Source organism: Palaemon carinicauda, chromosome 26 (assembly GCF_036898095.1).
Source record: "Palaemon carinicauda isolate YSFRI2023 chromosome 26, ASM3689809v2, whole genome shotgun sequence".
Lineage (NCBI taxonomy): Eukaryota > Metazoa > Arthropoda > Malacostraca > Decapoda > Palaemonidae > Palaemon > Palaemon carinicauda.
Window position 1 is genome coordinate 91,842,656 of NC_090750.1, and position 15,000 is coordinate 91,857,655.

Sequence of the window (15,000 nt, forward strand, 5' to 3'; positions counted from 1 at the left end):
CTTCCATCAAGGACATGGATTGATTGCGCAGAAATTGATTTCGTCTGGTTACGAGCAGAAAGGAAAGAATGAAACTTGCATTTGAGATTCTCCAAACATATTTTGGTTTTATTCTAAGAAGTAATGTCTAGATGTCTTTACCAAATGTGATTACCTTCCACATACCAATTAACTAAGTATCTAAGAAAGATTTTTTTTTTAAATTACTGTTAATTATAATGATAATGAACTTCGTAAGTTGATTGCCGGAATGTACGTTATGGGTATTGTTTTTTTTTTTTTTTTTTTTTTTTTAGCTATTGGCTGTTGAATACTGATGGTATATTAGTGTGACTGATCCTAGTATCCTGTGATGTACTTTACTTGGTAATATTCTCGTAGATTGAATGTATATAACATTATATATATATATATATATATATATGTGTATATATATATATATATATATATATACATATATATATATGCCTATCTATCTATCTATCTATTTATCTTCCTAAATATCTATCTATCCGTATATCTACCGATCTGTCTACCTATCTATCTATCTATCTATCTATATACCTACACACACAGACACACACACACCCACACACACACACACACACATATATATATATATATATATATATACACTATATGGCCAGACACGTTGCTCTTTATTATATAGGGGACATCATGTTAATGTATTAAGGAAATGCACAAATCTAATACCCACTAAGTCATTAGTATCATCTTGAGGTGATCGAGACAATTAAAGCTATGTATACAAGTGCTTTGTGTACCGAAGGAGACTGGAAGAGCTCATTTTCTTGCAGATCTTCCGGACTGAAGATGAGAAATAATGGATCACACTCATGTTGATTAAGGAACCATTGTTTGCTTACGCTTCATGATAATGATGTCTTGTGTTTAACCCATGTTTGAGGATGTATGAGAGAGAGAGAGAGAGAGAGAGAGAGAGAGAGAGAGAAAGTTAGTTAATTTGAAAGTTCGCTTTCCTCTTCACTGGAGGAATATGCAATAACATAACTGACATTACGAGAGAGAGAGAGAGAGAGAGAGAGAGAGAGAGAGAGAGAGAGAGAGAGTTAGTTGATTTGAAAGTTCACTTTCCTCTTCATTGGAGGAATATACAATGACATAATTGACATTACTGAGAGAGAGCCTTACCTTACCTTATTGCCTTATTTTATGTTTGGGTTCCCCCAGGTCCCTCAGTGTGAGGCACCTCGTATATCCACCAGAGAGTTGCTAATGCATCTTCCGGTGTATTTTGCATCTTCCAGTCTTGGATGGTCTGGGATGCATCGTAGGTATTTATCGAGCTTATTCTTAAACACATCTACGCTTACTCCTGATATGTTTCTTAGATGAGCTGGCAGCACATTAAATAGTCGCTGCATTATCGATGCTGGTGCGTGGTGGATTAATGTCCTGTGCGCCTTCCTTAGTTTAACTGATATATTTTTTGGCACTATTAATCTACCTCGGCTTGCTCTTTCTGATATTTTTAGCTCCATGATGTTTTCAGTAATTCCTTCTATTTGCTTCCATGCTTGTATTATCATGTAGAGTTCTCTTCTCCTTTCTAGACTGTATAGTTTTAAAAATTGTAGTCTTTCCCAGTAGTCAAGGTCCTTAACTTCTATTCTAGCAGTATAGGACCTTTGTGCACTCTCTATTTGCGCAATATCCTTTTGGTAGTGTGGGTACCATATCACATTGTAGTACTCGAGTGTACTACGTACATCAGTTTTGTAAAGCATAATCATGTGTTCAGCTTTTCTTGTTTTAAAGTGTCTGAATAACATTCTCATTTTTGCTTTACATTTAGCCAACAGTGTTGCTATTTGGTCGTTGCATAACATATTCCTATTTAACATTACACCAAGGTCTTTAATTGCTTCCTTGTTTGTGACTGTCTCGTTATTAGGTCCCTTGTATGAATATACCATTCCTTCTCTGTTTCCATAATTTATTGATTCGAATTTATCGGAGTAAAATACCATCCTATTTATCTCCGCCATTCATATATTTTGTTTAAATCTCTTTGTAGTGAGTTCCTATCTTCGTCACAAGTAATTTCTCTACTCATTCTTGTGTCATCGGCGAAACTTCTCACTACAGAATTTTCAACATCACAGTCTATGTCTGAGATCATAATAACAAACAGCAGTGCAGCTAATACCGTACCTTGTGGCACGCCAGATATTACCTGGGCTTCATCTGATTTCTCGTCATTTGCAATCACTATCTGTTTTCTGTTTTACAGGAACTCTTTTACCCATTTTCCTATCTTTCCCACAATGTTATGCTTTCTCATTTTTTTCTCTAATATATTATGGTCTACCTTGTCAAAGGCTTTTGCAAAATCTAGATAGATCACATCTCTGTCTTTTTCATTTACCATATTTTTGTGTATGTTTTCATAGTGTGCTATCAGTTGGGTCTGTGTATTTTTTCCAGGCACAAAACCGTGTTGACCTATATTAATCAAATTATTTTTAACCAAATTATTCATTATTTTCTTTTTTATTACCCTCTCATACACTTTCATAATATGTGATGTTAGACTAACAGGTCTATAGTTGCTTGCCTCTAGTCTTGATCCACTTTTGAAGATAGGGGTTATATAAGCTAATTTATGTTTAACATATATCTCGCTTATATCTACACTTTGTCTTAGCAGTATTGCAAGCCACTTCGCGATAGTGTTTGCATTTTTTTTTAACAAAATCACTGGAACTCCATCTGGTCCGGCTGCCGATCCATTTTTAATTTCGTTTATAGCCTTGACAATATCTGCTTCATTAATATCTATATCCGTTAGATATTCAACATTTTCTTCTCTCATTTCTGTTTCATTATTCTCATTCGCAATTCTTGGCATGAACTCACTCTTATATTTTTTCTGCTAATATGTTGCATATTTCCTTTTTTTTTCATTCGTTAACCGTCCTTCAATTCTTAGAGGGCCTATTTCTAATTTCCCTTTATTCATCTTTTTTTTGCATAGGAGTAAAGTACTTTGGGTTTTTTTTTTTTTTAATATTTTGAAGTGTCCTTTCTTCTAAGTCCCTTTTTTCATTTTCTTTCGACTGTATAATCTTTTGTTTCTGCATTTTCTATCTTACATTTTATTTCCATCATTTTCCGCACATCTTTTTCTTTTGCAAGATTTTTCTTCCACTTTCTAATTTTCTGAAATAAGATTCTTCTGAGAGAGAGAGAGAGAGAGAGAGAGAGAGAGAGAGAGAGAGAGAGAGTTGATTTGAAAGTTCGCTTTCCTCTTCACTGGAGGAATATACAATAACATAATTGACATTACTGAGAGAGAGAGAGAGAGAGAGAGAGAGAGAGAGAGAGAGTGATAAGATTTTAAATTTGAAATTTCGCTTTCCTCTTCAGTGGGGGAATTTACAATAACCTGATTGACATTACCGAGAGAGAGAGAGAGAGAGAGAGAGAGAGAGAGAGAGAGAGAGAGAAAATTAGTTAATTTGAAAGTTCGCTTCCCTCTTCACTGGAGGAATATACAATAACATAATTGACATCACTCACTCACTCACTCACTCACTCACTTAAGAGAGAGAGAGAGAGAGAGAGAGAGAGAGAGAGAGAGAGAGATAAGATTTCTAATTTGAAAGTTCGCTTTTCTCTTCACTGGAGGAATATACAATAACATAATTGACATCACTCAAGAGAGAGAGAGAAAGAGAGAGAGAGAGAGAGAGAGAGAGAGAGAGAGAGAGAGAGATAGAGTTGATTTGAGAGTTCACTTTCCTCTTCACTGGAGGAATATACAATAACATAATTGACATCACTCAAGAGAGAGAGAGAGAGAGAGAGAGAGAGAGAGAGAGAGAGAGAGAGTTGATTTGAAAGTTCACTTTCCTCTTCACTGGAGGAATATACAATAACATAATTGACATCACTCGAGAGAGAGAGAGAGAGAGAGAGAGAGAGAGAGAGAGAGAGACGTTTGTTTTTGTTAGAGGGATTCATAATCATTAAGTTGACATTACTAAAAGCCGTCTCCTTTCTTTTTCATATAAGTAAAAACTTTTTAACAAAGGCCACATATTTCATTTATCAAGAGAGAGAGAGAGAGAGAGAAAGAGAGAGAGAGAGAGAGAGAGAGAGAGAGAGAGAGAGAGAGAGATACGTGATCACTTAGATGACTTTACTAAAAGCTGTCTTCTTTCTTTTCCTAATGAGTAAAAAATAAATAGGTTGAATATTTCATTTATCAATAGAGAGAGAGAGAGAGAGAGAGAGAGAGAGAGAGAGAGAGAGAGATACATGATCACTTAGATGACTTTACTAAAAGCTGTCTTCTTTCTTTTCCAAATAAGTAAAAAATAAATAGGTTGAATATTTCTTATACCAATAGAAGAAGAGAGAGAGAGAGAGAGAGAGAGAGAGAGAGAGAGAGAGAGAGAGAATTTTCATGCAAGATACTTGTCGTGGGATGAACTAGTTTGTCTCATATACTGCATATATGATATTTTCCCATAGCAATATCTTCTGAAAGTTCTAGATCTAAAAGTAATCCAGAGTCAGGCGTCTCTCTCTATTCCCAGCCACACTCTCCCATTACATTCACCGATAGATCTTCCTTTCTTCTTCAACTTTCCTACCATGGCAATCTCTTCCCTTAGGAGGCGCCTTTTCTCGAAACAACCATTTCTCCCTCCATTCTCCCATTTATCTTCTCTCTCCTTTTCCACTCTTATGTTCCTATACTTCTTCTTTCTCCTTTCCCTAGACGTGACTCCATGTATCTTCTCTCTCCCTTTTCCTTCTTGTGTTACTACACTTCTTTCTCCTTTTCCTAGGTCTAACTTCATTCATCTTCTCTCTCCCTTTCCACTCTTGTGTTACTACACCTCTTCTTTCTCCTTTTCCTAGGTGTAACTTCATTTATCTACTCTCTCTCCTTCTCCACTCTTGTGTTACTACACTTCTCCTTTCTCCTTTTCCTAGGTGTAACTCCATTTATCTTCTCTCTCCTTTCCCACTCCTATGTTACTACACTACTTCTTTCGGCTTTTCCTAGGTCTTATCCATTTATCTTCTCTCTGTCTTTCCAATCTTGAGTTACTAAACTTCTTCTTTCTCCTTTTCCTAAGTCTAACTCCATTTATCTTCTCTCTTCTTTTCCATTCTTGAGTTACTACACTTCTTTCCCCTTTTCACAGGTGTAACTCCATTCATCTTCTCTCTCCCTTTCCATTCTTGTGTTACTACACTTCTCTTTCTCCTTTTCCTAGGTCTAACTATATGTATCTCCTCTCTCCTTTCCCACTCCTATGTTACTACACTACTTCTTTAGCCTTTTCCTAGGTCATATCCATTTATCTTCTATCTCCCTTTCCAATCTTGCGTTACTAAACTTCTTCTTTCTCCTTTTCCTAAATCTAACTCCATTTATCTTCCCTCTCCTTTTCCATTCTTGCGTTACTATACTTCTTTCTCCTTTTCTTAGGTGTAACTCCATTTATCTTCTCTCTCCCTTTCCATTCTTACGTTACTATACTTCTTCTTCCTCCTTTTCCTAGGTCTAACTATATGTATCTTCTCTCTCCTTTTCCACTCTTGTGTTACTACACTTCTATCTCCTTTTCCTAGGTGTAACTTCATTTCTCCTCTCTCTCCTTTTCCTAGGTGTATCTTCATTTCTCCTCTCTCTCCTTTTCCTAGGTGTAACTTCATTTCTCCTCTCTCTCCTTTTCCTAGGTGTATCTTCATTTATCTTCTCTCTCCTTTTCCACTCTCGCGTTACTATACTTCTTCTTTCTCCTTTTCCAAGATCTCATTCCATTTATCTTGTCTCTCCTTTTACATTTTTGTGTTACTACACGTCTTTCGCCTTTTCCTAGGTCATATCCATTTATCTTCTCTCCCCCTCTCCAATCTTGCGTTACTAAACTTCTTTTTTCTCCTTTCCCTAGGTCTAGCTCCAATCACTGTTATATGCCTACGTCCAACGCTTCTTCCATTAAGAAGAATCATCAGGATCCATCAATCTCCTTAAAGAGATATTGATGTGTTCCTTTACATGTTTCGTTTACCAGTTGCTTGTTTTCTTTTTAATCATATTAGTTGTAGGGATTTGTGTTGATATGTCACACCTTTATCTTTTTATTATCTCATGAAGGAGCAAATACATTTTCTGAAAAAGAAAATCTTCTTAAATTTAAAGTCAATGTTACAAGCATTTCTGCTGTGAGCCCGTGAACACATGCAGACATGAATTTCTAATGCATGTATCAATAAATGTAGATTAATTATGAAAGCAAAACTACTATCAAGTCGTGAACAGTAACCAACGTTTCTGATGAACATACACGTCATACACAAAAGTAATATGCGAAAGACTTATTTAACCTTCTAGGGACCTGGCTGCTAATATCTGAATTCAAGTAATATATGAAAGACATTCTTAACTTTCTGAGAACCTTGCTGGTAATTTGTGGACGCGAAATATTATGTATTTACTTAATATTTTACGGCAGCTATTTTTTTCATTATTTTTTTTTCATCAACTCTTAACCTCATCTCTCCTATATAGTAAAGCACAAATGTCTGGGTATATATGAAAAAAGTATATATATACAGTATATACATATATACATACATACATATATATATATATATATATATATTTATTTATATATATATATATATATATATATATATATATATATTCCGGTCACACTCGGTTGGGGGAAGGGAGAGTAATCATACCTAGTGAGAGTGGATGTAGTTAGGATAAGGGAACTGTTGACCTAACCGCGCCTGGACTCCTCGCTGCTGGGAGGAAGGACGCTGATGACTGGTACAACACATGAACATAGGCTACCGAGGTCTATGCGATGTCAGGCAGGGTAGCCGATCGGGACTACGGTCTACCACAAAGCCAAAGCAAAGTCCTTCAAAAAGAAAGCAACAGTGCTTACCCCCATACAAATGGGGAAAAAAAAGCATGTTTATAGAAGAAGATAGCTACTCTGTTAAAAAAAACCGTAATCTTAATCGGAAATTCTTCGTAGAAATATTCAGTTCTCAGCTGTATTTCAGTGGAATACAGGCGACCATAAGTTTATCACACTTCTTTATTATCTTTTACGGGTTTGTCGACCGCAATATCACTCCTTTACGTCAATATATCCGTTTTTAAAACGGTAAAATCCCGGACTAAATGTTGCCAGGTATTTACTGGCAATTTTAATGCCAATTTTTAGCAGTGTATCTAAATTATTTAGCCGTCATATTTGACGAGTCGCGTACACTAATCTGAATATCTTTCGCTTTCCAAGCATCGCTCCTTTACGTCAATATATCCGTTTTTAAAACGGTAAAAATCCTGGAATAAATATTTCCAGGTACTTACCATTTCTTAATGCAAATTTCTAACAGTATATCTAAATTATTTAGCCCTCATATTTGACGGGCCGCGTACGCTAGTTATGATATCTCTCGCTTTCCAACAAAAGACACCTCCGTAGTTTCCCTCTTTAAAGGTTTAAAGCTTTAAAGGTCGCTCATGAATGGCAGAGGAAAGGGACAGTGACATTGCCCTAGCAATCAGGACAATGCCCTAGAGACTGACCATATATTAAATGATCAGCGCCCAAGCCTCCTCTCCACCCAAGCTAGGACCAGGGAGGGCCAGGCAGTGGCTGCTGATGACTCAGCAGCTAGACCTATAGGCTCCCCTAAACCCCCCAACCCTAGCTCACAAGGATGGTAAGGTTGCAGACACTAAATAAAGGTAAATTCCAATCACATTCGCTTACGGGCAGCCAACGCAAGAGCCCGTGTCTTGCGTAAGGCAAGGCAATCTTTACAGTACAGAAACAGAACCCTCCGTAGGTTATGTACTTCCCTCACATCAGTCGACGGATCCCATAATGAGTTTGTGGCCCACAAATCCCAGCTCGCATCCCAGCTCGCATCAGCAGAGTAAATAAAGCTAAAAAAAATCCACTCTCTCCCGCCCCGGATCCATCATATCCAGAGCAATCACACAGACGAAAACTAATCACCGTCAAAATGAGCAACATGAGCTTCTCCCCACTAATGTTGCCACAGCAATTACAACTTAATTGATCCTCATCTCTCGGCGTCCCTCAGTCCCGGGCGATCATCGGCGAACTACGGTTAGAGAGGGACCAATATGCTGGGATGGAATTAAAGGGAATTATTGTGGAATGAACAATGCAAAAAAAAAGGGGTTTCATGCGCTTTGGTGTTTCTGGTTGAGAGAGAGAGAGAGAGAGAGAGAGAGAGAGAGAGAGAGAGAGAGAGATTTCTATTAATTAGATCTGATTAATTTTTATGCTCTGCGAAAAAAAAAAATTGCAAAATTATATAAGAAAAAAACCTAAGGAAGATAATAATTCATGCTCACCGAGTCTTATCTATACTGCATCAAGCTACATAACTATTGTGATATGTGTGATATGTGTAATGAGAGAGAGAGAGAGAGAGAGAGAGAGAGAGAGAGAGAGAGAGATTTCTATTAATTAGACCTGATTCATTTTTATGGTCTGCGAAAAAAAAATTGCAAAATTATATAAGAAAAAACCTAGGGAAGATAATAATTTATGCTCACCAAGCCTTATCTATACTGCATCAAGCTTCATAACTATTGTGATATGTGTAATGAGAGAGAGAGAGAGAGAGAGGGAGAGATATTCTATTAAATTTTTATGCTCTGTGAAAAAAGGAAATGTATAGTACATCAAACTACAGAACTATTCTAAATGCGTAATGAGAGAGAGAGAGAGAGAGAGAGAGAGAGAGAGAGAGAGAGAGAGAGAGAGAGGGAGGGAGAGAGAGGTAGAGATTTCTATTAATTATGTCTGATTCATTTTTATGCTACGCGAAAAACAGGAAAATCATATAAAAAAAAACCTGGTGAAGATTATAGTTTTTGCTCACCAACTTACATAACTATTGTAAATATGTAGAGAGAGAGAGAGAGAGAGAGAGAGAGAGAGAGAGAGAGATGTTTTGATATCTATTCAAGCTGATAACAAAAAGAACAATATGAGAGAGAGAGAGAGAGAGAGAGAGAGAGAGAGAGAGAGATGTTTTAATAACTATTCAAGCTAATAACAAAAAGAACAATATGAGAGAGAGAGAGAGAGAGAGAGAGAGAGAGAGAGAGAGGTGTTTTAACAACAGTTCAAGCTAATAGTAAAAAGAACAATATGAGAGAGAGAGAGAGAGAGAGAGAGAGAGAGAGAGGGGTGTTTTAATAACTATTCAAGGTAATAACAAAAGGAACAATATGAGAGAGAGAGAGAGAGAGAGAGAGAGAGAGAGAGATGTTTTAATAACAGTTCAAGCTAATAGTAAAAAGAACAATATGAGAGAGAGAGAGAGAGAGAGAGAGAGAGAGAGAGAGAGAGAGACGTGTTTTATAATCCCATTTTAAGATGACAATAAATAGATTAGTTTCTCAAAATCAACTGCGAATAATTATAATTATGAACAGCCTTAGTGTGGAGTGTGGCTAAGTATTAATATAGCATCTAAATCCATATTTCTAACTCAAATTTACTTGTGCATCAACAGGTGTATCAAGAGATTTTGGTTTAATCCATTATTTTAAGTAGATCATTTATTAAATAATAAATTTAGCACTAAAGAAATTTACTAAATATACACAATTTAACTTTTACCATTAAACTTCATATTTCCACATTATTTTGGTCTCTTGTGACACATGCAACGCTAAGTTAATCTTTTGTTATGAAAATAAATGAGTGAACAAATATGAAAAATTTAATCCTACCAAAAGGTCACTGCAGGAAACAAACGTATCTTGTGTGATGTGATTTAAATTTTTATTGCAATGCTGAGGAACTGGTTTCTATATTCTGTTAAATTGATGTGATTAACTATCATCATTATTATTATTATTATTATTATTATTATTATTATTATTATTATTATTATTATTATTATTATTATTATTATTATTATCCCTAACAACAAGTTTATAAATTTTACGATAAAATTTGATTCAAGAAATAATTAAATATTCATCAAGTTTAAAATTATGCCTTATGCATTATATGGAAACCATATATACCTACATAAGGTTATTGGTAAGACATGCACGAGGGATATTATTTTCATTATTACTACAGAAGCTACAATTCTAGTTTAAAAGCTTGATGTTATAAGCCTAAGAGCTCCAAGAAGGAAACATGCTTCAGTGAGGAATATAATCAAGGAAATAAATAAACTACGTAGGAAGTATTGAATAATGAATATAACATGTCTTAATATTAATAACAACGTAAGAATAGATTTTCAACATAAACTGTAAAGATAAATTTATTTCAGTTTGTTAAAAAAGAAAAAAAAAGAATATAACATGCCCTAAGATCAATGATAACGTAAGAATAGATTTTTCAACTATTTAATATAAAGAGAGACTAATGTCAGCTTGTTTAAAAGAAAAAAAAAAAGAGAGAGAGAGAGAGAGAGAGAGAGAGAGAGAGAGAGAGAGAGAGAGAGAGAGATTCAATGCAAGTTTGACATTTTGAAGACTCATCGATTCAACTGCCTGGTTAGGAAGATCCTTCATCAATCGGGTACAGGTGGAATATAACTTTATAGGATACGATTATCCTTCACCTTAGCTGATAATCTGAAAAGTATATTTATTATAGTAATGCTAGTCAACAGAATGACCAGCTCTCGTACATGGGAACATACCAACACAAAAGCAACCTTCAAAAAAAAAAAAAAGATTCTTTCCACATAAGTATATGAATAACAAACAAAAGTACCCTTTTTCCAGCAAAGTGAAATTGTCAGTTACCTTTCCGCCAAGTACAAGAATGCGAATAACGCGAAATGTCTCTTTTAATTATAAGAAAATTGCCCATTACCCTGTGGCTGGAGTTGACCTGAAACAGTGGGCATAATAATCACATGCAAATTAATGTAGCTACATGGGCAGTTGCGAGTCGTAAGCGAAGCAATAAACTTGTTATGATTCATTCTGTGTCTGTGGGAACGGAGCCAATTCCTGGTACTGGTATGCTGCTACTCCACTTGTTTGCCTGGGAATGAGATTTCTCCGGAATGCTGGAATGTCAAATAATGGCTCGTGCTGAGCTATATGCAGTTTAAAGGGAATTTGGAGCAACAAGATGATTTTACACAGCATTGAAGGGATTATGGTTCTTGAAAACACTGGTTTGTTTACAAGATGTTTTTTACAATGTCTTGTAGGAATCATGGATCTTAATGAAAATACTGGTTTGTTTACAAGATTTATACGAAGCTTTGTAGGGATTATTGTTCTAGATATAAATACTGCTTTGTTTACGAGTTGGTTTTCAAAATGTAGGAATTATGGTTCTTGATAAAAATAATGGTTTTGTTTACAAGATGTTTTTACAAAGTGTTGCAGGAATTGTGAATCTTAATAAAAGCAATGGTTTGTTTACAATGTTTATTTAAAAAGTATTGTAGGGATTATTGTTCATGAAAAAACACTGGTTTCTTTACAAGAAGTTTATACAATTCATTGTATAAATTATGGCTCTTGATAAAAACATGTTTACAAGATTTTTTTTTTTTTTTTTTTTTTTTTACAATGCATTGAATGGATTATAGTTCTTGATATAAACACTGGTTTGTTTATAAGATTTATTACGAAGCATTGTAGGGATTATGGTTCTTGATAAAAAAACACTGGTATATTTACTTTTATATTAAGCCTTTATTACTTATCTAATAAAAAAATAAGAAAGGAAAAACTGTTCTTGTTCCTCGTTTAAAAACAAAAGAATAAAAAAAGCAATTAGCTTTTTCCTTATAGTTTTTAGTTTCTCAAGGCTTATTTGTAAATCATTTACTATGATAATACCATGAAGCATTTGTCAATATTGCCTTATGATAGATAATCACTTATTCATTACTTTCATTTGATATTTCTTTTTTATTTGGAACAACGTTTTATTTCCTTCATTTAATCCAAAAATTCTTGCAGAAAACTTTTTTTCGCGTTAGTGACTTTACTTATTCCATTAAGATATTTCAATAAAAGAAAGTACAATAATATTGATAATTGTTCCTAAGAGTAATGACATCAATAAGAAGAAGAAGAAGAAGAAGAAGAAGAATAAGAAGAAGTAGAAGAAGAAGAACTAACATAAATAGTATCACTACTAACAATAGTATCAATCAAGAAAATCCAAGAGAAGAGACTACACTGGTTTGGGCACGTAATGAGGAGAGACCTATAGTATGTTGGGAGGAGGATGCTGGGAGGAGGATGTTCCAGGTAGAAGGAGGAGGTTGTGGGGGGGGGGGGGGGGGGGGAAGACCAAAGAGAAGGTAGATGGAGTGTATAACAGCAGATATGGAGGAGAAAGATCTCAAAATGGAGGACATCGAAGATAAAAGAACTTGGAAACGGCTCTCTAGAAATAGCGACCCTGCATAGCGGGAAAAGATTTAGTCGAAGAATAGTATAAATCAATTCATGAATCATATTGAAGAATCCTTTCGATGGTATTAACAAAAAACGTAATTAATTTATAGAGAAATTATTTTTTTTTTCTTTTTAGTCTAGAATGCAAATACCTCGAATAATGTTTTGTGATGTTCTAATAAAACGCAATGGAAACAAACGATATTCCCAGTGCTTCACAATGCAATTCTCTATTTTTTTTTTTTTTTGCAGATCTAGCATGGCAAACAGGAAACAAAATACAATCTTTTTTAATTTTATTGGAAAAGTAATACGAGATCGGAACAATAGCAAGTTTTTCCCTGGAATAGAAGAAATCTGTTGAAGTTGATTAATCAGGAAAAAAAAATCTTACTATGAAGGAAAATCTGGCTTGTGTTAAATGTATCATTATAATTCAGAAGTAATAATTATTATTCTTCACTTTTCTATTGGATTTGCGAGTGTTTACATTATTGCTTAAAATGTAGTGGATAATTTTCTCTCTGTGTGTGTGTCTGTCTGTCTCTCTCTCTCTCTCTCTCTCTCTCTCTCTCTCTCTCCTCTCTCTCCTCTCTCTCTCTCTCTCTCTCTTTCTCTCCAATCACAAGCATATGCCAATGTAAAAATGACTATATCCCAGCAGCCATGATCTATTATTATTATTATTATTATTATTATTATTATTATTATTATTATTATTATTATTATCATTATTATTATCATTATTATTATTATTATTATTATTATTATTATTATTATTATTATTATTATTATGCGGCTGTTTGACATTTATTTATTAGCTTCTCTTCTCCTAGAAGAGTTGCTTAACAGCTAAAGAGTCTCTTCTTCCATTAGAAAGTGGAAAATAGCCAAAGAACTATTACAGTGCAGTAGTTAACCTTTGAACGAGGAAGAATCTTTTAGTTATGTTAATGTTGTCTAGTGTATGAGGAAAGTGGATAATGTGTAAAAAAATATGCCAGACTATTCAGTGTATATATATGAAAATTAAAAATGAGCCCTCAGCAGAGAGGGATTCAATGTAGTGCTATCTGCCCAGTCAAAGGCCCCAATAACTTTCTAGTGGTAGTATTTCGATGAGTGACTGGTGCCTTGGTCAACCTACTACTTGCCACCTCAGATTTTGAGATTCATAGCAGCTGATAATGCTAAGTTAATTTCTTTTCATGTTATTTATATACTTATTTTTTGCCTTCGATTGATTGTGCGCAAGCAAATAATAACCACCTATACGAAACACACTGTTTCAGAATGCATTTTTTTTTGGATTTATTTAGCAAATGTATTCTTACAGTAATGAACCTAAGTTTTAACTTGGAAATATATCCAGCAAGTATATGTAGATGGAAATATATTTAGCAAGTTTATGTAGATGAATCATAATGTATCTTGATTTATATTATAGTAGACAATATTTTTAACACAATTGCTACCCTAGAAATTAAATGAATAAAAAGTTATATGATATATATATATATATATATATATATATATATATATATATATATATATATATACATTTATATATATATATATATTGATACATATTGATATATAAAATAAAAGATATATGATGATATTACATAAAATTAATCATGCATATTGATAGGGTGTAAATACTAGTAATCTCTCTCTCTCTCTCTCTCTCTCTCTCTCTCTCTCTCTCTCTCTCTCTCCCTCTCTCTCTCTCTCTCTCTCACAAGACCATCAACGCTTGTTTGCATGCCAATATTGATAAACTCTGACCTATATAGTTTTGACATTCAGTGTCAAATTAAATTGGCAATTAGTATTAAAATCATGGGCTACTCTACATTTTGCTGAGCACTGGATGAATATTGCGTTTTCAATTAATGAATAAAAATGAATAAAAATGTAGAAATAATTGTCATCAATACTACTTGATATACCAGGGCCCAAATATTTTTTTTTTCATCAGCTGTGATTTACAAAAAATATTTGTAAATAATTATTTATAGATTTTCTGATTGGTAATGGAAGCTCACTAAAAAAAAAAAGGGAAAAATAACAATAACTGTCCCAATTGACAATCCATGATTTAGTTGTTTCCGATTGTTATTGAAATACGCCATGAAGGTTTAATATTATTATTATTATTATTATTATTATTATTATTATTGTTGTTGTTGTTGTTGTTGTTGTTGTTGTTGTTGTTGTTGTTATTATTATTATTATTATTATTATTATTATTATTATTATTATTATTATTATTATTACTACTAGCTAAGCTACAACCGTAGTTGGAAAAGCATGAAGCTATAAGCCCAAGGGCTCCAACAAGAAAGATACCCCGGTGAGGTAAGAAATTAAACAAACAACATGAGAATAATGGGTAATTAAAATAGAATATTTCAAAAACAGTAACACCACCAAAACAGATTTTTCATATATGAACTATAAAAAGGCTTATGCCAGCCTGTTCAACATTAAAACATTTGCTGAAAGTTTGAACTTTTTAAGTTTTA

At 34.0% G+C, this 15,000-nt stretch overlaps 1 protein-coding gene across 1 annotated transcript in view; it reads right to left on the bottom strand.

Moving 5' to 3' along the window:
- LOC137620059 (uncharacterized) overlaps nucleotides 1–15,000 on the bottom strand; it is a 51,124-nt gene that overhangs the window by 35,803 nt on the left and 321 nt on the right. The gene's annotated exons all lie outside the window — the stretch shown is intronic.